A 25,578-nucleotide genomic window follows, 5' to 3' on the forward strand; every position below is an offset into this window, starting at 1 on the left:
ATCAGGCTCGAATTTACTAAAAAAAAAACAAAAAAAAAAACAACAACCGTAAGTCACCGCGTTCGGTAACTTGCAAACGATTACTCTATCTCAGTGCTTCCCAACCTTTTTCTGTTCCATGGCACATTAGTCAGAATACCAAACAGAAAAACGGCACACTGGAACTGAAATGCTCTCATTTCATTTTAAAATGACGTATTATGGCTCAACTAGTGCTGTAATAACAATCCTACAAAAAATACACTGAAATACAATTTTCAACTGACTTGAAGCTAATATATAGGAGTTTACTGATATATTCAAACTTTGTAAAATCAATCAACACCAAAATACAAAACCTGGCAAGCCTAAAATACTGATGCTTGGACATAGGGTCAGTGAACGAGTTGTTGGAATCGATTCAAATCCAACGACTCCAAAGGGCGGACTCGTTCTAAACCACCCACTATTAAAATTGTTATGGAGCGCCACCGCCAAGCAGAACTGATGAAGTGGGGTTCGTTTTGTTTAGAAACTAATGGTACTTCCGCATCATTTTAGGTTTTATTTCATTATAGGAATATGAGGTTATACTATTTTAACTTATAATTAATTTTAATGCAACGCCATTATAATTTTATTATTTTTTACCACGGCACACTTCTGCCGTAGCCGCGGCACATAGGTTGGGAAGCACTGCTCTATCTAGTTGGCAGCGTAGCACTAAATCCACGTCGAGGGTAATGCTATCCAAAAAATCGTTGACCCCAATCCAGGGATCGGCTTTTGTAGCCAAAATTAACGATAAAACAAGGAAATAATCGATGTAGTGTAGTGTTTTAGGTAGGATTTGATTTTAGCTTTAAAATATTAGGGGGAAAAAAACCACAAATCAGCCTAAACCGCCTCAAATTTTCTCTGGGTCCTGCACCGCCCTCTGTAGGCTTCCATCGCCCCTTACAAGGGGGCCTCATTGCCCATTTTGAGAAAGACTTTCATTTGAAACGTTTATCCTGGATTGTTAATTTTATCGTCATTATGGGCGAGAATAGGGTAATTTCCAAAATAATTTAAAAGCAATTAGGGCATCACAGAAATTTGAAAATTTATTTTTTTAAAAAGTAGCGTATTATTATTTTTTTATGTGAATTTTTCTTTTTTTTGAACTTCAACTTAACGGAATGTTGCATTTAATGACGTGGTGGAGATTTTTTGTGTTAGTATTTATTTCTGTAAATGTAGGTAACAAGTTCATATTAAACCAGATTTCAGTATCGAGGTTTAAAAAAAAACGAAGCTAAAAGTAGTGGGAAGTTGTTTGAGGCTGTGAAAGAGGTAAATAGGGTATTTAGAATGTTTTTATTTCGTGTGCGTGTGTGTGTGTGTGTGTGCGTACAAGAGAGGGGAAGATGGCTTTACGAAGGATATATGGTGCTGATGATGCCGGTAGGCTCGGAGATTCAGGATAATGGTGAAAGTAGGGAGGGTTCACTACAGGCTCTACTAAATCCAGATCCTCCTTTTACCAAATTTACTAATACATTGTTCACCCTGTAATTGGTGGCCTCTCTCTGAGTAGGGGTTATGTCATTGGCGGACTGTTTGTAAGTTTGTCTGTATCCATTAGCGACTATATTAGTCACATTCTCTCCCCTTGCGTGCTAATCTCTCTTCGAACTCTCACTTCTCCTTCTCCTCTCATATCCGGAATATCTACCATAAAAACTTCTTTCTACTATCTCCCGAAAACTGAGATCCAAAAAGTGGAAACACTAGAAATTTGTAATCCTAGCTGCTTACTTCCGTAATAGTTCTTCACAAACTGCGTGCTATTATCCTCCTCCTCCTCATCATCATTATTCTAATCTCTTGCACCTCCTCAGGCCCAGGCTTCCTGTTCTGAACGAGCTCTTGTTCCTTCCCCCACTCAGTTCCACGCTTTTCCGGATAGCCTTGTTCACTTCTTCACTAACTCCAGTGGCGTCCCAACTCTTATCGCGCTATTCTTCAAAATTCTCTTCTCCTATCTTTTCCTGGCCACTTTGTCCACTCACTGGTATTCATGGCCACATGTCCTGATGATTACGTCTACAATGTCTGTCTGGCAAACTCCATTGAATTATTACCTCTCTCCACTTTTTCAGTTTTTCCTGTACGTAATTCTTTTTCCAACTAACCGTTATTTTCGACTTAAAGGTTTACAGCATCTTTAGTAATAAAGGCGCCACGGTAGCCGAGCGTTTAGAGACGAGACCTGTAAAATTAATATGTATTGTGATACTGGGTTCGATTCCCGGTCTTTGGGCCTTGGATTTTATTTAATTGGTTAATAAAAAAAATTTACAGTAAAGTGTGTTCTCCGTCCACAACACCTAATTGGTGTAGTTGGACGTAAAGCCTGCCTGAATAAATAGGCAATTACTTACTTAAACCCAGTCATCTGAACCATAAGAACAAGTTGAAGGAGAGTCCTGTAAAGCACTGTTTTAGTTTACTTTTCAATGTACCATCAAATTCCAAAAAGTAACTTTTCTTTGCCTCTACCAAACTCCATTTTTATTTCTGCAAATAGATCATTGCCTATAATGATTTCAGTGACAAAATAAGTGAAAGAGTTCAACGTTGTATCTTTCTATAGAAAGGCCTCTGCAGAGCCTTCCTGCATGCTGTAACATGAACTGTTGTGCATATGTACTGTGTAATATTAAATAAGTGTTAAATTTTATTTTGTAATTCGTAGTTGGTAGAAAATTAAAAAGGTTCCCTACCCACTATCGCATCGTAATAACAATAATAATCCATTGATTATTAACGAAGGGATTAGCTATGCGGTTAGCATATTGGATTCCCACGCGGGGAACCCGGGTTCGAATCCAGCTGCTAGCCCTTAGATTTTTTTTTCTCTTCCTAAGAGCTACTTACAGCTCACTGTCCGGAGATAGACCTAGACCGTGTTGCCTGTAACGAGAGAACACTGTCCGGAGGCCGGCAGTGCACTGAAAAAAGCTCCGAGCGCCAATAACCGTAGATATTGACGCGCCTTAAATCATAAAATAATAATAATTAAGAAAAATAATCCATTTATTAACTATTTCTACCAAAAACTTGTATTGGTGAACGATCTTCGTAGAACAGTTGGTAGAAACATTAAAGTAATTATTCATGAGAGTAATTATTTGATATTTAATTTCAAACGTACAATAAATAATGAGGAACGATGGGTATATACGTATTTAGGGATTGACTTTCTCGTTTTCTTTGTACATCACACAGAGGACGGAGTGCTCTGTTTTCACAGGGAAAGTCTGTATATGTGTGCGCATGTTTTTACCATTTATTGTTGTACCAAAGTTATATGAAGGCATTTTCTCTTTGATTCATTATTACTCCTCATCTATTCCTTAAGTAGTTACTTATATTTATTTACACTTTCTCTTTCTTTGTTGCCTTGGCGACCTCTTGCCTTTCTTTCATACTGTGGTGCTCATTAGAAGATTCTTTCTTTTGTAATAGTTTTTATTCTTTTGTACAGTAATTTATGTTCTCTTTATTCTGATCATTTATTTGGTTCAACTTTCTTAAATATAATTTATGGATAATTAGACTTTTTATAACAATAAAAAGAAAAATGTTCATTTTTAAGGAATGAACAATTTAGGTTTTCACTTTTTAACGTCAGTAAAATGTATACCATCACTACACGTTTTACTTTATTTTTCTATTGTTTCTTTTTCCTTCTCCTACACCGAGTCCGTCTGGAGATTTCTTGAGTAGGCCAAAGTATAACATGTTTTATTTCATACATTATCCCTGGAGTTTTAATTTCTGAATAGTACTGGTGAAGTGATAGGGTTCAATCTCTTTAACCAAAACTTACAGTTTAAAAAGTTAAGTATAAGGGTTGAATAAACGCTAAGAAGTACACAAATCAGCAAGTACCTCAGACATCTCATTACTTCGTTGATATCATTTGATGAGTAATTTTACTGCATTAACTTCTTATTAATATTTTTTAGTAAGCAAAATATTTGTTCAGTGAAGGGTAGCCTAATATAAATCCCAAATATTACATCAAACCGGACTGCCTAACCACCCCCCTCCCCCAAAAGTGCCCTTAATCGAAGTAATCCAGAAAAATGTTTCCTATAAAAGTTTTAGAGCTATTTGTGAGCTATAATTGTACCAAGTTTAAAGAAAATCCAAGCAGTGGTTTTTTAAATAAATTTAAAAAAGTGAAAAATCCATTCAGTAAAGGGGTACTTCCGGTGGACCTATTTTGACCAAAAATTAACTGTCACTTCCGCTGGTGGCCCTTGAACGAAATATCAAATTTGAACTCTGTGCGATCATCCGTTCCCGAGATATAGCGGATAAACTGACTGCAGAGCAGTAAAGTCAGTCCAAACCTATGCCATCAAGGCACGTTGGGTTAGAGAACAGCAAATTAGCTAGAAAAAGAAGAGAATTCCAGGAATCACTGGATCTGTAACCCAACCAGCTTTAGCCGTGCTTTTTAATATTATATTTCTCTCATTTCTCTTTAACTAGCCGAATGCGATCGGTTATTGTCGGCAACTTTCGGCTCTATGATTATTAATTTTATTTCCAATTTAATATTAAACATTTAACATGCACACTCACACGACTTTTTTTTACTAATACGTACGTAGTTATGTATACTTGAAAACTGGAATTTTTACAAAATGATAAAAAAATTATATTTCGTGTAATTACTTAATTGTTATCATTTGAAAGATCACAAGAGTTATTGCTTCCTCAAACCGTAAATGAGTCTAAAATTAGAACGAATCTTTTTAAAACGGTTCAGCTTTAATTAATCTTTGACTTGTTTTTTTAACTGGTTTTGTGATTAAATCTACTTTTTTATTATTTGAAAAAATAAATGAAAAATTTGTTCAATTTTTTTGTTATTGTATATTTAAAACAAAATTGTGTAAAGCTTTAGTAAAAGATTACAGTTAGGTGATATAGTTTATATTAGAACACATCCGGTGTGCTGTATGGACTAGCGGTTTTGGTTAGCGTGTCCGTAAACTTACCATTTTAAATAAATTATTTTGTAGTCGGGAACTTGGGGCATTGAACTTCATTTTGAAGGTCACCACTTTGTTAGTATTATTGCTATATTTTATTATTTTTAGTCTATCATTGCTTATGAGTCTTTTTTTATTTTTTAAATGTAAACGAGAAATTATATTAATTTTTTTTGGCTTCAAAGAGTAAAATGATTATTTTTGACGTTCTATGTAACATATATTACGATTAGAATATGGTTCAAGGGGGTCCATGCCTCCGTATACTTCCGGAAATAGCTGAAAGGCTGAAAATTTTCCTTGATAGAGTTACACCGAAAAAAAATTAAGGAAAGATTTTCTGCCTTTCTTGTTGATCTACCAAAATCTTCTAATTCTCCTGAGTTAATCTAGGAGCTTCGATGCTTTTTTAAGATTCAATTAATATGCTTTCTAGGCGCTTATAGAAATCCCATTAGACACTTGGTATTAGGATCCAGGAAGTTCTTTTTCAACGTATGACATATTACATCTATCGAATCCTTGACAGATCCAGTTAATGGTTCTACATTTAGGAAATTCCATAATTTTCCCTTCATGACTTGTAGAAAGTTTAAACTAGGACTCTAGAACAGAAGAGAAAAGTTAATGTAGAACAACTTTTACTCGGTAGCTTTTCCCACTTTTCATAGTTTCACCTTTTTAAATAATTATAATAATGATTAATAAAATTTAACTGTAACTTAAAGTAGAATAGAAATAATGAATATAATAATAATAATAATAATAATAAAACGAGTTAAAAAAGTGGTAATATTAGAGAAATGTTGCTTGGACAGAGCTTACTCATTCAATCTGTCTCTTTAAGCAGATTTTTACATAGTTATCATTATAGTTCTGTCACATTATAATTCTATTAAATTTTGTAGCATTGAAAGTGATGTAGCTTTTCCTAAATTTTCTTTATAGAAGGTGGTTTGAAAGCCAATTATCATTTGTGTTTTCGGGTTTTGGGGAAAATACTCCATGAAAGACAATTTTATTCCTGTTAAATGTATTATATTTTCTCTTATATCTTGAGATAGACCAACCTTATTACTCTATTTACAAAACTTTACTGTATAATATTATTAATTAAAATAATTTTTATGTATAAGGCTGGAAACATAGTGGAGCGGCGAGCAAAGCTGCGATGATAGCGAAGAGCAAAGCGACAAAAACAAACACTAAAAATAGATAGAGTTGCTCTATCTTCGCTTTGCTCGCCACTATGCGCGGTCCCATATGTTTACTTGTGTTTGATTTCGCCGCTTTGCTCTTTGCTATCATCGCCGCTTTGCTCGCCGTTCCACTATGTTTCCAGCCTTATAGGAAAAAACGTTTCTATGATATTTTTATGCTTTTATTTTTTTTTTAAATTTTTATGTCCGCCATTACTGATTATTTTTCGCGTACCACCAACCAGCAACTAGCGTACCACAGGTTGTGGGAAACGCTGCTCTAACAGATTATTTGATACACATACAAACAAGATATTTATGAGATTGAATACAATTTTTTTGTAAAAATTTACCCCATTATATTTTTTTTGTGTATTTAGATTGGTATATTAATTCGCAACCTTGTCTTATTTATACACAAATAAAATGTATATGTATAAGTTAAACAGCGTTAAATATTTACAATTGTCAACCTTCATTTGTTTATTTTGGTGTGCTAGTATGTCATTTAAAATCAACGACAGGCGCGACATATTGTACTCTCTGATTACACTTTTGTCTCATATTCTATTATTTCCCCCGTATTCGTTCTGACGCAAATATAATTTAACAACAGCTTCGTTTTAATAACACTCATATTTCCGGCAAAGATTCAAGGAAGTTTAATTTTAGTTTTTTTTTTCAGTAGAATTTTCCGTCATTTTTAACCCTTAACGGTCCAATGGCGCCATATAAGCGGCATAGCACTTTTGCTTACTGGGACCAATGCCGTGTATATGGCGGCCAAAATCTCTTTTATTATTTATTTTTTTTTAGCGCATCAACAGCTGAGGTTAGGGGCATCCATAAATGACGTGGGAGGGGTGGGGGTGGGGTAGAAAAATTGTGACACTTTCTGTCAAGAGGGGGTTAGGGGGGATAGAATCAGCGTTATGTCACGCTTTTTTTAAATCACTTTTTCATTTCCTTTTTTTTGAATAGCGCGCGTTTTTTGTACCATATGATTTTCGTTTTCATCGACTGGGTTATCGATATGTCGGTATATACAAGAGCGCTACTCAAAGACTGTTGTTTTGCATTGGTTTTTACGGCTGCCCGTAGTGAATTCGTTGAACTAAAATTATCACGATTGATTCTACCGTTTGTTGACAATAAGATCGGAAATTTATATTATAAAATGTCAGAAAATCTTTATCAATGTTTTTACAAAGCTGTAAGAGTAGCATATCCTTCAATACAAGGAAAATATCTGCCGAAAAAAGTAAACGAAAAATGGAATGAATTAAAAAAGAAGTCAAAAAATTCTGTAGATTTGAAGGAAATTACGGAAAAAGAGATTAAAAAATTGTCTAAAATTGCAGCAGGAAGTAAGAAGAAATTAGAGTTCTTTTTTTTAGGGGGGAAAACCAAGATGTGACATAATTTTTAGGGGGGGGGGAGGAAATTGTGACTCAGTGTGACAAAGTGGGGCAGGGGGTCAAAAAAGGAGATTTTTAGCGTTACGTCATCTATGGACGTCCCCTTATTAGCGCTTGGAGCTTTTTTCAGTGCACTACCGGCCTCCGGACAGTGTTCTCTCGTTACAGACAACACTGTCCATCACCGGACAGTGAGCTGTAAGAAGCTCCTAGGAAGAGAAAATCTAAGGGTCAGCTGCTGGATTCGAACCCGGGACCTCCGCGTGGGAATCCAGTACGCTAACCACATAGCTAATCTCTCCCCTAAAAATCTCTTTATTATTTTTATTTCTGCTATTGTCGTCATATTTACAATTAGCGCACTTCTGTACCCTTCTATGAATTTACTTCCACTTGTTATCGATGTTCCGTTATCTTTTGTTGTTTTTTTGTACATGCAGTTTTGTCCCTTTGCATTTAAATTCAGTCTTGTTTTGATTTTGCAAGAAAACGAAATTTTCACTAAAATATAAATATTTTCTTTTCCGTACATGATTTAAAAATGTTAAGCCCGCAGTTCCTCTTCGTGTAGAAAATAGCTTGGACCTGGTGGGAAGTAAACTTGAAATACTTCCGGACCGTTAAGGGTTAACTTACCATCGTATACGAGGGGGTACCCAAAAAAAACCGGAATTATTTTTTAAAAGCTATTTATTTACAAATTTTTTACAGAACAACCTTATCCCCTTCAAAATACTCTCCATTACAACTAATACATTTGTCCCACCGGTGCTTCCACTGTTCGAAACATTTTTTGTAGTCATCTTTAGAAATGGCTGACAGCTCCTTCTTCGTTTTTTTCTTGACCTCTTCAATGTTGTCAAATCGGTGACCTTTCATGCCCTTTTTCATGCGTGGAAATAAGAAAAAGTCGCACGGAGCCAGGTCAGGCGAGTAAGGTGCGAGGGGCAGCGGAACCATGCCATTTTTAGCCAAAAACTGTGTAACAGAGATGGCTGTGTTTGCAGGTGCATTGTCGTGGTGGAAGAACCAGTCTCCTGTTTGCCACAAATCGGGTCTTTTTTGGCGAACACTATTGCGCAATCTTTTCAAAACTTCCAAATACAAGGTTTGATTGACGGTCTGACCTGAGGGGACAAACTCTGAATGGACTACGCCTTTGGCATCAAAAAAGCAAATCAGCATTGTTTTGATGTTTGACTTGACTTGACGACATTGACGAACGAGGTTTGTCATCAATCGACATGTCGCCATTTTTAAACCGAGTAAACCAATCGTATACTTGAGTTTTTCCCATAGCGTCATCTTTGTAAGCTGTTTTCAACATTAAAACACTTTCAGCAGCATTTTTGCCGAGTAGAAAACAAAATTTCAGAGCTGCACGTTGTTCACTTAAACTTGCCATCATAAAAAACGAAAAAAGAACAAAACAGCGCTGGTAAAAACAATCACTGCAGATGAACAGAACAAGCCAGGCAGACAACACAGGCAGGACTGAACTGGCAAGGAATTGCGCTATACACGTCTAGCGGCAGAAATGCGTACTACATAAGCTCCATGCGCGGCAACGCAATTCCGGTTATTTTTGGGTACCCCCTCGTATTTTTGTCATGAACGCAATTCTTTCACTAAAAATTAGTAATAATTTTTTTTTTGCATTTATTTACGCTACAATCAGCGCGTTGGCGCTATAAGTAACAGTGATAACAGAACTATACGAGTGGAGAAGTTACCCAGTGGTAACACTCCCAAATATTAGATGGTTAGCCACCCTCTTCACCTGTGAGGAGATCACGAGGCCACTGTCTCTTAAGACGTCTTGTCCGGTTTATCAGGAAGAGTTCTAGAAGAAAGATTTTTAGCTAGAGGATTTATATGAGATTGCAGGTTGAAGTGGAGCTTTTCTGTATCTTGTTTCAGCGACTTGTTTGGACAAAAGGAATGTTAAGGTCAGTGTGTATAGTCCAGGTTGGGAGACATAAAATGGAGCGTGTACAATAGTTCGAAGTATTTTAGATTGTAGAGATTGAATCCTTTCGGAGATTGGAGCGTTTGATTGAACCCCACAGCTCTATTCCAAACGCCCAGAGGGGTTTCAAAAAAGAAGTATAAATTAGTAAAAAAAAATTGAAAAATAAGTTTGGCAAGTACTTTAAGTACTTTACATCTGGTGAGACTTCATTAGTTGACCATAATTCAAAGTGAACTATGATCGTGGGAAGGTTATAGTTCAGTTTATAGAAGAGAGATAATAAATGCCCTTTTTCTTTTTAAGAGGCAATACTTCTTTGGAATATTATTAACACAAACATTATCACATTTGTATACTTATACAAGTAGACATCTTTTGTAGAGATATGAACTTGCTTTGGAATCATTATATTCATACGAAATGTTGATTTGAAAGTTATAAATATATTTTTTTCTCAAATTAGTTCTATTATTTGTATCATTAGAGTTTGGAGTTAAATTTTTCAAAATGAGAAAGTGCCCTTAATATCTCAGAATCTAAATTCTGTACGATTAGATAGTACTTTCCATCATCGTACATTGAATATTTGAAAGTAAATATTTGAATTTGAAAAAACATCACCTTTTTATTTTTTGTCAAATTCTAACTTTCACGTATTATTGTTAATAATTTTTTAAATTAATATGTTATTTTTTTTAGTTTTAACTTCTAATTAATGTTTCTTTAAATTGTAGGTGTTGAAAAGAGTTTGCGAGCCAGCATGGAGAGTGTAAATGAGAAGGGAGACTTCACTTTCGCCCGGCAGGAAAGTAGGCAGCTGGTGAAAACTTGAGGTGAAAATCATTTCTCTGTCTGTCCGTACTATTTGGAAATCTGTCTTGAACTAGCCGTTGAAGCTGTCGGTCTTTATTTTCGACCTCATCTCTTTAACCGCATTATTTATTTATATTATTTTATTTTTTTTAAATAACGAACCTCATTTCTCCTAATAACCACTTCTTCTTCTTTTTACACACCCATCCTTGTTGAAAAAAAAACGCCTAAAACTGGCGACAATGGTGACTAGATATATAACTGAGACATTACTAATGGACCTGATAATATACTTGCTCACAGTATCCTTGCCGCAGAGGATGCCACCCGCTTATGCCTTCACTTTTACCACAATATTCATGTCCATACTCTATTTTCTAACACAGGTATTCTTCGATGTCGCTTTTATTAGCTACTCTCTGCTCGTATTGGTCATCGTTGTATTGTTAATTCTTACAAAATAAATTGAATTTGTTTTTCAATAAAATGCTTATCTTTCATTATTACTTATTTAATATTTTATTATAATTAGTAATAAAATCTCTGTCTCTGCCTCCTTTACGAGTATTATTATTTTACTAATCGTTTCCTGCAGAAGTATTTCTTTAGTGTAAATTTTTGGCCGCCTAATGATATTAAAATAAGTTAATTTAAATCAATTTTAGGGCTTATCTAAAATTGAGTTTTGTGAGATCTGCTTTTCTATTCAAAAAAGATGTAATAACAAATAAAGACATATAAGAAGCACGATTAAACCTTATAATTCCACAAATATTTTGAGTCACTCTAATAAATTTCGGATTACTTAATTTTCTATTATAAGTCCATAGTTATTAGCTGAAGTTTTGGGAGCTCTAGATCTGATTGAAGAATTACATTTCCATCACTTGGTCATACAGTACGTGTGCGTTTTGTTACTCAACTAACTAGCATTACTGACTGTCCAAAGTCCAAAATTTGTCCTAACTCACCTTAGAAGTCTTAACGTCCTTGTATATAGCCTTGGCAATAATGATCCTTTTGTTCCTGTATTGTTTCGATATTTCAATTTTTTCCCCGCAGGGTACTATTAATGTAATATTATAGCCTAGTTTTACAGACAGAGCTTAAAGTCCAACTACCAATTAGATACTAGTATTTAAAACTTATTTTAATTTATTTATATTAGTGTTTTATGATATAATAATTAATATTTTGCCAGCCCAGAGTTATGCGTTTTTCTAATTTACAACAGATTTCTGAATAGTTCTTTGAGGTTTCGTCAATTTATAATATAAATATCTATAAATTTGATAATATTATCTTATCATTTAAAAGTGATTCTTTTTTTTCTTCATCTGTGATGTTGGCAATCACATTTCCATATGTTTCTCGGTCTACTGCTGGTATGTACCAGATTTCCGATAGTTCTTAAACCTGATCCATTCCCTTAAGGTTGCTTAGCCCAAGACATTTGTCCTCGATTCTCAGTTGGTATTTTGGATTTCTCATTCAAGTGTCCAAAATAAGCGGTTTTCCTTTTCTTTATGCTAAATAACATTTCTCCGTTCTTTCCGATTCGTCTTAAGATTTCCTCTGTTTTGTTACTCAGTCGGTCCATGGTACTCATCTTCCCGGTAAGTCCATATTTCGAAGCTTTCTAACATATTTATGGATGATGCCACACCGTAAAGTAGAACGGACCACACAATAACACTTTAGCAAGTATCGCAATCTTAGATTTAAACTTCAGTCTTTGCTAGTTGTAATATTTTCTTAAATTTGAAGCCTGGTCGGTTAAAACAACATTAACATATATATATTTTACCTCGCTTTGGTACGAAGAGTATTGCAGTTCTGTCAGAAGTTGGAATTCTGGGTAGGACGAAATTGGACTTCCCTTGGATTTTTGTAAAAGTTGTTTTAAAATTTATTGGGTACAACTTTTGGGATTACAGTTAGAGAAAATCCACGTTCATACCTGATCTGGTCTCAGTCAATTTAACTGCATCATATACACAAAGTACGTTAGAAATAAAGTAATTGAAAGCAATATAAGTGAAGCAAGGGTACTAAAAACTGAAAACATCTGGCATTAGTAATATATAGTGCCTTTTCTTTTCTTTTTAATATTCTTCAGTTGGTAGTATTGTAGTACAGTAATTACTATAGTGGAGGTTATTTTAAGATGAGGACACATCTGGTGGGGCTTTCACTTGTTATTGTACGGCACGCTTATTGTAGTTGTAAGTTTAAATGGGATACCCCCTGTACCCTGTTATACTCAGTAAGAGGTAAATCTTTAATTATAAGCTCCAACAAATAAAGCTTAAAGCTTAAACACCGTCTTGCGTTTCCATTTTTCCCATTTTACAGACTTTAAGAGTGGAAATTTTGCTTTTTCCGCTAAACTTCCTTCCGTCGCTAGAAGAGCATAACCCGGAAATAGTTGTTTTAAGGGTTAGTCCATTCTGTTCGTATTAATTAAGCTCTACTAGTATTTGGTTTTTAAATAAAATAATTGGAAAATTCATTGGGCGAACTCACGCACAATTTTTTATTTTTCTTTTAACGTGAATAAGTAGGGGGAAAAATGTATTAAAAATTGGAGGCAGTCGCTCAATCGATTTTCTTCAAATTTGGAGTTTTACTGAATAATATTGAATTGCCATTAGTAATTATTAAAGGTAATGAGGACATGCTTTTTACTGAAAATAGCACTTTAGAGTCTTACCTTTCCCCTTAGGTTTGCTTGAACTAGTATTGTTTCCTGGCGAGAAGTTTCAATAATAATAATTATTAATTTATTGCAATAGAAAATACATTCTGCAGCAGGAGTTGGTTACAAAAATATAAAATACAAGTAACAAAATAATTGTGATGATATAAAAGTGTATCACTAAACTAGAATTGTACTACTGAACATAATTCGCTAGTCTAATTTCTATTCGACAGATCTGCTCAGTTGAGTTGTAAAAAAATCAGTTTAATAAAGTGGGAGATACCTGGCCCTTAGTGGTTTTCTTTTCGTAGGGACTTCGTACAGACCAACAACTTTCGGTCACGAATAGTATGGCGGAGAGAACACCGCCCGGACGCCAATAATCTCCAATGTTGCCACTTCCCTTTGGCTGATTTTGGGACTCCTCAAAAATTCGAAACTATCGCGCAATATCCTACCTAGAAAAGTAAGAGTAATGAAATAAACATATCTTTCTAATTAGAGTGAGTATTATTCAGAATAAGTATAAATCACAAGAATAATATTAGAATAGAGTTAAAATGCAGTGCCTTTTTAATACTAACTATGATGATGAGATGCATACATCTTATTATTCTAACAGAAAAATATTTATAGATGATAAAAGGCCAGCCCAAGGTTCTGTGACATCTAATAAATTCTAAAAAATATGATACTAGAAGTATGAATGAAATGTTGGGTACTCTCTGATTTGTGAACATTTTGGCGTTTAATCAACCCTTGTACTTAACTTTTTAAATTGTAAGTTTTTGTTAAGGAGTTAGAACGATTATTTATAGAAATAAGTCGCTTTAATGTTCTATCCTAAATTTTTTGTGATTTAACCAGTTAAGCTAAGCGCGTTTGACGTGATACACGTTGGGAAAAAATATAAAATTGATATTAACTATAAAAACTCGAAATTTTAATAAAATACAATAAGAATATTATTTGGTGGGATGTTTCTCTTACCAATAGAACTGCCAAGTATTTTATACGGAGAGGGTTGGAGGAGTCAGACAAATGATAAGTGGTTGGTACATGTTTGGTCTCCGCATTAGAGATTGGGGAATTAGGCACACAAATAGAAGCTCTAAACCCTTGTGCAATGCCGTTTTTACCTTAGATAAAGGTTCAGACCTCAGTACGAGCATGATTTCATTTTGCACAGAATTCAAAAAGCTCTCTTCTTCCTTGTAAAAGCTCTTGCATCCCTAGTTAACTAGGAGCAATGCATACGTGAAGCGGTGAAATATTTTGAATGAGCTCAGAATGCTCTGTAATCTCAAGCCCCTCCAGAGATTACAGAAAAAGTCGCTTGCAGTGACTATTACGGACGTAGTAAACTTTTAGTTGTTTTGCCCTGTGTTCGACGTGTATACACGTCATTGTCTGATTTTAATTCCGCACACTGTGTGTTTTTTTTTAAACTAAATTCCACGCTTAACTGGTTTAATCCCTTAAGAAATTGGATGGACATCCCTTTTCGTTTAGTGAATTTCGGGTTTATGAAATCAAATCATTTACAATAAAGAATAATTACACAGCAGTTACTGGCCGCCTACATGATGAACACACTTGCGTCCTTCCTCGCTAGCCTGTTTGTAGAAGACGCCCATGTAGAAATTATCTTTATTTATTTTTAATAGCAATCCTTCTTCGCCAACCTTCCCAAAGGACATTTCAATATTGATTAGCTTCCATTGCGAAGCTATAAACTCCCTTTATGTTAGCTAATTTATTTTTATGTTTGTCCCACTCTCAATTACGGGAAAAATAAATCTTATTTATTTCTGTATTTAATTTATTAAGCTCGGCTTCATTACTAAGTAAGTAGCAGCGTACGGGCAAGCTATAAAATTACTTAGCCCGGAAAATTGATTTCTAATGAAATTGCTTAATCAGAAGTTTTAACTTTGTCTAAAGCTAGTAGAAAACTTCTGAAATGGTTACTGAAAATAGAATTTTACAATTTATATTTTAATATTTTGGCTCGAATTTAATTATTTAAACACAGTGATGTAATTATTGCTAATGGGTACATCCGTATCACAGTTGCGTATAATTCGCTGTTACGGGTTTGGCAACGGTCTGTCTTTTATATGTCGGATTTCACTCGCACTTAACCGTGCTTTCATGAAATGGATGCCACATAATATGACTACGTCATTTAATGTATTGTAATATTTTAACTTTTTGGGGGAAGATCTACTTTAAATAAATGAATTACTCTTAATAATCAGGAGTCTTTACCTGATTACAATTTAGTTTAAACTTAAGGCATAAGAGGTGTGGCTATTAAATAACGAGACTATTGCTGTAAAACATTTTATTTTAAATTTATACATATTTAGTTATTATCACCTTCAATATACACCCCTCCCCTATCCCTACAACGCTCCATGCGAATTTACCATTGTTTGAAAGTGCTGGAAGTCTATTTCTGTGAGCTCCCGCATGACGCGTGCCGCTTTTTCTTTCACACAGCTTCAACGGACTGAAATCGTGTTCCTTTTAATGCAGATTTGACTTTGAGGAACAGATAAAAGTCACATGGGGGCCAGGTCAGGGCGAATAAGGCGGATGGCCTAAAATTGGGATGTTGTACTTGGCTAGAAACGTCTTCTTGACAGACAATGCAGTGTTGAGCCGGCGCGTTGTCTTGATGGAGTACCCCGTGACTTGTTCTTCCACCCCTCAAAAACTCGCGCACGTGATTAATATTCATCGCCATAAACTTCTTTTAATAAAAGATAAGTTTCAGTAGCGGTTTTACCCAGTTTCATGTGAAATTTCACGACAATTCGTAGCTCTACTACATGTGTAGTATCATGTTTTCGGCAAAACGAAACTAACACCTCTTACACAAACACGTCAGGTTTCGGTCAGACAGATTTCTCTACAAAACACGTGAGACGCTGCAATCGAAATAGAAGACTTTAAGCTGCACAGCTGTCGGTCGTTAGGATTTGGCGCATGTCATAGTTCTTCTGTAGCAGCATCAGTCTCGTTATTTAATAGCCACACCTCGTAGTCTTGTAGGCAAGTTTTATACCCGGGATGTTTGGCGTAACGTATGAAATGTATGGGAACGTTATGTCCAATTTCATTTCTTTCATATCTTGAAGCAGAGTCTGTACTAAATAGCGCCACTGTTCTTCTAGTCGCAACATAACCGATCGGCCTCGTTGTTGTTTCATTTTGTATCGTATTTTGATTGAAACAGCGTTGCATCTATCGATGTTCTAATAATTTTAACAACAGTTATTTCCCAATACAAATAAAATTAGTATAATTCCGTGTCCTCCAGTTAAGATCGAGCACCTCCGCCTATTTAAATGTATAGCATGCTTTTTGTTTATTTTTTATAGCGAGAGTTCTATGGATTCATAGTTCCTGAATTAGTAGATGAAACCTCTTTTTTCTAGGGACTTTTCGGTTTAATGAAGACATCTTCAGCATCTATTAGTCCGTAATTAAGTTTGATCCTAATTATATTCATTTGTGATTTTTCATTGTGGATACAGATTTTAGAATCAACCTTTTTTAAAAAAATAAATAAATAAATAACCTCTTTATATTCTTTATTTACAGATTTTTAACATTATTATTGTGATAAAACTTATCGTATTTACTAAAAATTATAAAATAATAAACAAAAATATTGTCATCGTTACATATCAATAAGTGTGTATTTTACATTTTTTAACAACGCGTCCTTGTGCCTTATAGCTTGCATTGTCTTGGTAAGTACTCAAGAAACTGTACGGCCGTGTCCCGGCCGCACGAACACACGTTGGCGCGTCTGACTGTAACCTTCCGATATTGTTATACATACACATTCTCTCATTCTACTGCCTTCTTCTCCTCCTACCTTTCAGTCATCAATGGCAATGTCTGATAGCGGCTAGGTTTTTGTTGGTAGAAGAGAAAAGGAGTAGGAGGGATAGCCAGCCGGCAGTTATCGACTAACTTGTATTTGTGTGCGTGTGGTGGGTGGTAAAGAGGAAGTAATACCCAATATGACCTCAATAAATTTTGGGAGCTTTTTGTGTATGTGATAAAGGAAAACTTTTTTTTGGGGGGGGGCTATAGAACGTGCGTGCGCGTATTTTAATGAGTCATTGTGTATCGGCCAATCGGATTTTACTCTGACTCGGGATTTTCCTTATGGTGGGTCCTTCTTAAAGGGTCCTCTCTTGAGGGGAGCTTTTTATTTGCCTATTTTCTTTTCACAATGTTTCAAATAAAATTGGGAGAGCCCATTTATTTTCAGTACTTTTTTTTTTATTGCGATCCAATTGCCTATTTTACTGCAGCCAATGGAGACGCTACTGCATTTAATGCAAATTATTTTCTCTGAGAACACTTTTTTCTCAGATTCAAGATAGATTTTAGGGAACTGCCCACGTAACTCTTACTTGCATGATGGACTAGGCCAATCCATTGTGAGTTGTATTGGAATCTTAACAATATCTGCACTTCTCAACCATATTCTTGCTGCACTCTTGGCTAATCTGGGCGTAAAATCTCGTATCTAATCAAGCTTATCCCCCCCTCTTCATCATGTCTTCGAGATCTCCAAGAAATCCATGCCCAACCATATCTCATCTGGTTCTTTAGTACATAAATCTGTAAATAGGGAGCGAGAACGAGTGGTCAAGAGCGTGGCTTTGTAAGTGAGAGATCCCCCCAGTTTGAATCTTCTTATTTGTTAGAAGAAAATGGTTTATAGTATGAGCTTCCGCCTAGCGACATCTAATTGGCTGTTGGATGTTAAGCTCCGCCTTAAAAAAAAAAAAAAAAAAAAAAAAAAAAAAAAAAAAAATAGGCGATTACTTTACTTAATTTATAAGTGCACATAAATTTTGTAAAATCCAATTTCTAGTGTACAAGGAACTGACCTCCATATTTGTATTTCTAAAAATCAAAACAAAAACGCTGCAGGAAAGCAGTGCCTTCTGTATATGGTTTAAGAGAAAGTGTATTATAGAATTTAAGAGAGCTGAGCGGAACTTCAAAAATTTTTTTTTAAAATAAAAACGTTCATTCGGATTTAATGTTAAACTCTGTGTGATGTACCACGAAAACTTTAAATAACCTTAACATTTTTGTATTTCCGGTGATTTTTTTTATCGACCTAAATTTCAAATATACGCTCCATATTCGTATTCCTATCTAAAATTGAATAGCTGAATGCTTTATTTTTTTTTTTTTTTTTTAAGGGATGGAAAAAGTTTTACCAAAAATAGTAAAAAAAAAAGAAGGAGATTGGGATAGAATGTATTGTGGGAAAGTGGGTCACCATCGCCCTAGTTTATCCTAAAAACTTCTCTCTTGTTTAACCATGACCCGGTTCTAGAACACATCTCTCTCACCCACACTACCCATTCTCTATTCTCTTCAGTGAAATTTGCACTCTTTTAGAGCAGGAAAACCAATAGCAGACGTAATTATACTTTTGCCCTTAACCCGACCCTTTACTGCTCCGCTCCCTCGTTCTTTCTCTCTCTCTCTCTTACCTCCATTCTCTCTCATCCTCTTCTCCCACCACCACCTTGATATCGGCCTAGTGAAGGCCTTTTTATTCTCCCCCTCCACCGCCATATTTTTATTTACCACAATTTTATATATCCAACTTTATACTACTTTAATCTCCCCTCTCTCCCACCCGGCTAGCCCTCCTTTAAGTTCTTTAATCATTCATAATACTCCAATGTTGACCCAACCTAATAACCGATATGTTCACAACCGAGCGGGCGCGCGCGCTCGGTCGGAGGTACAGCTCCGCCGGTTTTGTCCGTGACCGTTTTACCTATATTAAATTTGTTCATATCTTTGTCATCTACTATAGAATCTACTTACTACTACTTACTAAAGAATCTATATAAATTTATCCATGTATATGCTAACAATTTTTTGTATGCTTACCCTTTTTTTTCTCATTAAATATATTTACATCTAAAATATTTACAAAGTAAATAGAAATATGTTAACAACGTTATCTTAAGACAAGGTTTCTTTAGCAGTCTTTTAGTGACAAGTTTATCTTTATTCTGTTAAAAGTACAGCCATTATATTGTAAACATATTGACCCACTCTATTTTTCAAGTGGGAGGTGTTGCTCTCTTGTATTTCCTGCTAATCAGAAGTAGATTTAAGTACGCAAAAAGAGAACCACTCGAAATAAATACTCGGTATTTAATTTTAACTAATATGAGTTGGTAGAACTGTACTAAAACTGCCTTAAACGAAAATAATTTTTGTAAAAACTTAAAAAGTGATGCAAATATTTAAACTTCCGTTTTGTATAATAATACTTCCGTTTGGGCATTTCCTTCAAATCGTGTATTTTCCCATCAAATATAAACCTCCCCTCTATAATGTACAAGTAGTAGGACCATTAATAATCCTGAAATAGTACATTAGAGTAAGGTCTATACCAGGGGGCCAGTTCACTGTCCCTCAGACCGTTGGAGGGCCGGACTATAAAACAAACTATTTTAAAGTGAAAAAAAAAACAAAAAACAAAACGGGAACAAATAGAATATTTCAAATAAAGAACAAGTAAATTTAAATCACCAAACTGCCCAGTTTTTCTGTGGGAATTATGGGCCTGCTTTTGGCTAATGAGATGGTCCAATGTCCGGTTTAGTTTATAGTGCTTTGCCTTTCTTCTGGCTGTTATTTTACACTTGTTTCCGGAGCCGTGACGCGTGCATCCCGCGTCATCGGAAGTAGTACTGTACATGAGCGACGCCGCCACATACCACCAATGAAAGAGCTACCCTTCCGGAAGTGTGGCTGGGCCTGGATAAGTAACCTCAAGGGGCCGCATGTGGCCCGCGGGCCGTAGTTTTGGGGATTCCTGGTCCTATACACTCGGCTCCCTTCATAGAATTTCTCTTAAACGTTTCTAGTAAACATTTTGTAGCGCTATGTGTGTGTATTTAGTGTGGAAAATTAGAGAAAATTGTATCCATTTTGGAGTTAATTTTTTAAAAAAGGGGAGTTTGTGCTATCGATTAGGAGATTCTCTCAGAGAAATTAATGTATTTATTAGATAGGAATAAAACTTTTTTGCTGATTTAAGAAAATGGCTAGTTAAACTATTATAACTTAACTAATAGTTAATTCGATTAATTTGATTACTGCATTTATCGATTTTATTGGATTTATCTCGAAATTTTTTAAAATCGGATCCTGTGTACTGTGAGTGTCGTTTTTAGAAGTGGTCCTCACTGGTTAAGGGAGATGTTTGAAAGGAGAACTAATTAGTTGGTAGAAAGAAGTCTAGGTGGATGATGCATAATAACTTCGATTCATCGATTCATTCAATATTGTAAACGACGTTTTTTTGGTGATTTCATGCTGCAGAATGGAAATGTTCTGTTCATCTTCAATTTCTACTGTTTTTAAATTGTTAATGAGACTTAAATTCGTTGCACAAATCATATATTGAGTGTCCATGAAATTCTCATCTCTTTAGCGAACAAAAATATTGAGAAACCCAAAAAAACTTCCGGTTCTTCAATGTAACTTTCCCTCTCAGTGAAAAGAGGATAAGGAAAATTCTAGTCGTTTCCTGCAAATCATTCATCTTTTCGATTTTTCCATTTTAACCGGAAGTATAATTAGAAATTTGTCTGTTTTTTTTGGGATGTCCGCTTGTCGCAATTTTCCTGTATTTGTTATTCTGCATAAAAATGGAGAAAAACGCTAAGTTCAAAAATTACCTCACGAAGTACTTACTACAAAAAGATTTTTAACGAAATCAATCAGTCCTAAGTTCCGCTTTTCTGAATGTTGTTTTCAATTCTATAGCGAGCTTTTAAGATACTGCTTATCATCCAATGATAACCCAATATATATTTAAATCTCACGTAGCTCACGTCACTTTTATTTGTAAAATTTGTCCAAATTTAAACTTCATTTAAGTTCAATTTCTCCAGTATGCAGTTCTAATAAAATCTTCTAGTAGTTGCATAATATTTAAGAGCAACTAAATGTGCAGCTAAAAATTGCAAATTTCAAGTATTATTTAATGGATCTTAAACTTTACTTTACTGTTTATCTTTACTTCGCTCAGATGCAAGACTCTGTCATAAATGGATTCGATTTGAACTTGGTATTACTGAATTAAAGGTATGTTGTTAGCTCTTTCACTTTAGTTTCACTCACGGGGAACCTGTGACGTCATGATTGTTATGAAAGTATCATTTTATGGTAGCGAATTGATGCTAACTTACTATATTTAGTAAAAAACTTATGGTATTAGGAAAATTAACCTCCAATTTTGTAGCAACAGAAAGTGTCGTCATGTATTTTGCACATTTTGTCTTTCTATTTATCGATTTAGGAAAATCTATTATAAAAAGATAAGCGATTGTTTAATATCTTTTTTATGACAAAAGGTTCTAATTTTCAGCTACATTACTAATTAATACGGTAGAATCGATATATTTTTTTACGTTTTTAACCTATAATTTTTTCTGGAATAGGATACTGATGTTCGAAATTATTTAATAACTTTCGAATTACTCTTTTAGGGGGACATTTTCTTTTTGATGATAAATGTGCAGCTTTTTTTTTGAGGTTTTTCCCGTCACACTATTTTCTTTAACTGAGATATCAGTTCAGAAATCTAACTTATTTTGAATTTTAATAACTCCGTTTCTATTAGTCCAATAATTAAATACTTACTTACCTTCTAGTTAACAGTGTGCTTACGAGGGTCGTTTGAAAAGTCCGTGCAAAAATAAAAACTACTTAATTTTTTGGGGTAAACCTTTTTTATTTTTCAACATAGTCTCCTTTTAGGCTTGTACACTTCGTCCAACGCTGCTCTAGTTTGTTGATCCCTTCCGAATAATAGGATTTGTCCAAGTCTGAAAAATAGCCATTCGTTTCTGCAATCACCTCCTCGTTTGAATAAAATCTTTTTCCCGCCAGCCATTTCTTCATATTGGGGAACAAATAGTAGTCCGAGGGAGCCAAGTCTGGAGAATAGGGGGCATGTGAAACGAGTTGGAATCCTATTTCCATTAATTTTGCGACCACAACTGCTGAGGTGTGAGCTGGTGCGTTGTCGTGATGGAAAAAGACTTTTTTTGGGCCAATCGTGGGCGTTTTTCTTGCAGCTCGGTTTTCAAACGGTCCAAGAACGATGAATAATATGCACCTGTAATAGTTTTACCCTTTTCCAGATAGTCGATGAGGATTATTCCTTGCGAATCCCAAAAGACAGTCGCCATAATCTTTCCGGCCGAAGGAACGGTCTTCGCCTTTTTTGGCGCAGATTTCCCCTTGGTAACCCATTGTTTAGAGTGTTCTTTGGTCTCAGGAGTGTAGTGATGTATCCATGTTTCATCCACAGTGACGAAACGACGCTTAAAGTCCTGCGGATTCTTCTGGAACAGCTGCAAACCGTCCTTGCAACACTTCACACGATTTTGTTTTTGGTCAAGCGTGAGCAATCGCGGCACCCATCTTGCGGATAGCTTTGTCATGTCCAAATGTTGATGCAAAATATTATGTGCCCGTTCATTCGAGTTGCCCACAGCACTAGCAAACTCACGCACCTTCACTCTTCTGTCATCCATCACCATATCATGGATTTTATCAATGATTTCTGTAGTAGTAACCTCAACAGGGTGTCCAGAACGATCAGCGTCACTTGTGCCCATATGGCCACTCCGAAAATTTTGAAACCACTTATAAACTGTTCTAATCGAAGGTGCAGAGTCACCATAATGTTTATCAAGCTTCTCTTTAGTCTCCTGAGGCGTTTTGCCTTTCATAAAGTAGTGTTTAATCAACACACGAAATTCTTTTTCGTCCATTTTTTGAAAATCACTCGACTTCCTCGATTCAAACGAATGCCAAACACAAAGAAATAGACCGATCTGGCTGAAACTTGGTGTGTGTTCTTCCAAGAGATGCTACTAACTAAACATAACCTCGATACGCGCCAGTAGTGCTATCTCTCTGACTTTGCACGGACTTCCCTCGTATCTTACTGAATTTGATAATTTGAACTCTCTTCTTTCTAAATTAGTTATTTATTTGGTAAAACCTATAGGAACAGTTTAACTTTTGATCATCAGATGTAAAAACTATTATCCATTTTGAATTTTTTCTATAGTCTGAAGCCTTGGACAGACAGAAAGCGGTCTGTCGCGGCGGGCTACGATCTCCGACCGAGGCGGTATGGCGGTCTAATTGTATTACACTATGTTGCACCATCTCGTGTCAAAACAGAACGCGGTCTAGTCTTCAAAATGAGCTTCTTTATTCATGCAAAAAATTATTCTCTAATTTTAATTATTAAATAATATTTTGGGAAACATTTCTTATATTTATTTTATAAATATAACAAGAAAGAATTGCGTTATTTGCGTAGTCTGGAGTGAATTGAGGGCGAAGTTGCAATAATGGTTGACATTTTTGTAATTTTTGAATATATCTTAGTTCTGTTTCTCTCCCTAATTAATAAAATTTACATTTAATTAATTTTTTTAATAATGTATAACTTGATATTTAAAAAAAAATAATACATTTAAATTAATATAATCTCCATTTTGGCGGTAGGTGTTGTTGTGTAGTTCAGTTGTTAGTTAACAAAGGCGAGTCCGTTCTCAATGGTGCAATTGTTATGCACTGTCCCAGATATGCAAACAATAATGACACAAATTTATACTTTTATTTTTATTTTTTTAACAATAAAAAGAAAAATATTTATTATTTTGATCATAGCATTTTATTTTTTGTATTTCTACATGGATTATTGAAAAACAAGTTTTAACCATTTTTGTCATTGAACAAGAATTTTATTTCGTAATTTTGAAGTAAATTTTTTTAATTGTAAAAGCTAATTTATTATGCGGTTATATTTTTTGACCTGTAAAGTTGGTAACACGTATTCCTGCCAATTAATGTCCTTAATTTACTGCTTACTTCCTATAATTCTTTGTAAAAGGAAGTGCTGCGATCGTTTGAACTTTTCGAGCGTACGTTTTCTCCAAATATCGGTTTCAAGTCCCTAAGCATGGAAAACTTAGAAAAATGCTCATTGCAAAGCATGAAAATATGGTGCTAAACAAGACTTTTCTTTTAACTAAAAAATAATTACACCAAATATCAATAAATAATTAAAAAAAATAAAAGTTTATAAATTCTCTATATAATCCATTGGAATTATAAGTTGTTGTGAAGCTGGCCAATATCCTGTAGCTAGTAGAGCTCCCTCTGATAAGAGCGCCCTTGCAAATCCAATATATTGGGCGACAGAAGAGATTAGATTAGGCTGTGGTGTGGATATAAGCTTAACCCATTGCCAGCTAAAAGCTCTATGCTCAGGGCTTCCTCTGTCAGTGGTCAGCCTGTCCCAGAGACAGTGTGTGTGAATGGATCACAAGTTACACCCAAAAAGCTTGCTAAACTCGGAACTATCTTTGCTGGCCCTATATTCATTAAGCTTCTTAAGCGCATTAAGCATAGAAAGTGGCTAGTTCTCTTATGGAAGCCGACCATTGGTTTATTTCTTAGAAATAGCAAGGCACTTCTTTGCAGGAAACTTTATATAATCGCAATCTCGGACGAGTTCTGCTCCTCAATCTGCTTCTCATAGTTTAGGAATAGCTTTTTTTTAGGAATTATTTCTTCTCCATCAAAATAAATTTCACTTTAAGTAAAATATGCTCGTTTAAAAAAAGATCTAAAATATTTCTAGATCCTCTCCGTCTATAATCTTAACTATAAACACTTCTGCTTGCCCAGTAGATCAGCTAGTTCGTTTCCTCCTTTTTCTCCATGTCTAAAGTAGGAAGTAGAAGAAAATTTTTAATTTCATTTGTCAGCTATCTACCCGGAGAGAATTGCAACCAGTGAAAGTAGTGTAAGAGTGTACTCCAGTATCCGTACTTTCTCCTCGCCCTGGGAGGAAGTGATCAGTTTGCGTCCAACTTTCCAAATTGGGCTTCCAACTAACATCTACATGAAAAATGTTCTAGTTCTTTTGTTCGTCTTGTTGGTTTATCTCTGGTTTTTGGTTTTTACCTTAAAATTTTATCCTGTTCACTGGCATATTCTTTACGAATGCAAAACATATCTTCATTAAAACTGTTCGGTAGGACACGGCCATAAAAAACTGTACGAAAAAGCGTAATGTTGATTAAAACACCCAACTTAAATCTATAGAAAAAATTACTTTTCTCTTACATAATCCAGTTCGCAATGTTTTCTCATTTGGAAATATCCTCAACATCCTCTGATTAGAAGATTTCTTTCTACCCAATAAGAATCGTAAGTTCATACAAGCAGTAAGGATGGTGTAAGGCAAAAGTGGAATCTTTATTCTCTGCACCATTCTGATGAATCAATCACTATTAACAGAATACATGGGGGGGATTAACTCCTCTCCTAA

The 25,578-nt window shown here is 35.0% G+C and overlaps 1 protein-coding gene across 3 annotated transcripts in view; it reads left to right on the forward strand.

The window, feature by feature from the left end:
- Nucleotides 1-25,578, forward strand: part of rdx (BTB/POZ and MATH domain-containing protein rdx) — a 143,186-nt gene that overhangs the window by 12,970 nt on the left and 104,638 nt on the right. For all 3 annotated transcript variants that reach the window (XM_074128097.1, XM_074128096.1, XM_074128095.1), the window contains exon 3: nucleotides 10,357-10,455. The gene's annotated coding sequence lies outside the window, so the exon portion shown is untranslated. The remainder of the gene's footprint in view (nucleotides 1-10,356; nucleotides 10,456-25,578) is intronic.

The sequence above is a fragment of the Rhodnius prolixus genome, unplaced genomic scaffold (assembly GCF_049639745.1).
Source record: "Rhodnius prolixus isolate KJV_2025 unplaced genomic scaffold, Rpr scaffold_9, whole genome shotgun sequence".
In the NCBI taxonomy this organism is placed as follows: Eukaryota; Metazoa; Arthropoda; class Insecta; order Hemiptera; family Reduviidae; genus Rhodnius; species Rhodnius prolixus.